General features: G+C 36.5%; 1 long non-coding RNA gene across 1 annotated transcript; it reads left to right on the top strand.

Moving 5' to 3' along the window:
- Window positions 1–40: 40 nt before the first annotated feature.
- LOC105503308 lies at window positions 41–900 on the top strand. The gene is made up of 2 exons (XR_001000459.1): window positions 41–173; window positions 810–900. It is a non-coding gene; the product is annotated as an uncharacterized LOC105503308 (long non-coding RNA).
- Window positions 901–1,098: the final 198 nt, after the last annotated feature.

The raw sequence follows: 1,098 nt of genomic DNA, 5'->3' as shown, positions 1-1,098 counted from the left end.
AAAAAAAAAAAAACGGGCTACAGACTTTTCTTACTCTTTTAGGTTCGACTTTCATTTGAGCAGCCAGGTGGTAGAGTGCAGATGCCCACCACTGAAAGAGTGACTTTGACAAGATGTTTCTACCTCTTCCCAGGACATTAAAATAAGGAAACTGTATGAATGTCTGTGCGCAGGTACATGTGTATGGTCGGGAGTGTGGGAAGGCTGAGGAAAGGGTACTGACAGTCCATTTTAGTCAAGAGCTCTAGGTCTACAGGCTCAGAATCCTTAATCCAAAATTTTGAATTTTGAAATGCTCTAAAATCCAACACTGTGTGAGCGCCTGCATGATATTCAAAGGAACTGTTTATTGAAACATTTCAAATTATAGATTTTTGGATTAGGGATGCTGAACCAGTAAGTATACTGCTGAATTCCAATATACAAAAATATCTGAAATTTGAAATACTTCTGGTAGCATGCATTTCGGATAAGGGATCATCAAACCATAATATGATATACAGAAAATACTGAAGTCATGCCTTTCTTCTGGTCAGTGCAGAGCACGTTCCTCTTCTCCCAAAGTTTTTCATTTAGACCCCTTCTGAGATTCAGCTGACTTTGGTCCACAAGTGGCTGTAAGACTATGAACCCTCACTTCTAGATGTTTCTCTCCTTCACCTCAGCAGGGTATATTTAAACACAGCATGTGGTCTTTCCTTTTAAAATTGTGTATGTTCCCATTGGTGGTATAACTTTATAACTTGCATGTCTTTAACAGAATGCTTTCCTATGTTTATTTTTTTTTAATTTATTTATTTTTCTCATAGGAAGTGAAGAGATCCTTCTGTAAAGGTTTTTGGAATTATGTCTGCTGAATAAGACACTTTTTTTGAGCTAATAAATCTGTTAGAAAAATGAGAACTTGTCCTCAGTTTTCTACCACACTGAAGAAACAGGGATTGGAAGTTAGAGCGACTAAGGAATTTGGAGTGTTCGACTTAATCTGTCAGACCCGAACTGGCTATTGGCACCTTTCTTTCCCAGAACTTAAAGTAAAATAAAATATAAAAATTAAAAAAAAGGAAAATCAGACTTACAAACATAGCAATGTTATTA

The sequence above is a fragment of the Colobus angolensis genome, unplaced genomic scaffold (genome assembly GCF_000951035.1).
Source record: "Colobus angolensis palliatus isolate OR3802 unplaced genomic scaffold, Cang.pa_1.0 Scaffold8444, whole genome shotgun sequence".
In the NCBI taxonomy this organism is placed as follows: domain Eukaryota; kingdom Metazoa; phylum Chordata; class Mammalia; order Primates; family Cercopithecidae; genus Colobus; species Colobus angolensis.
This window is presented reverse-complemented; position numbering and strand designations above follow the sequence as displayed.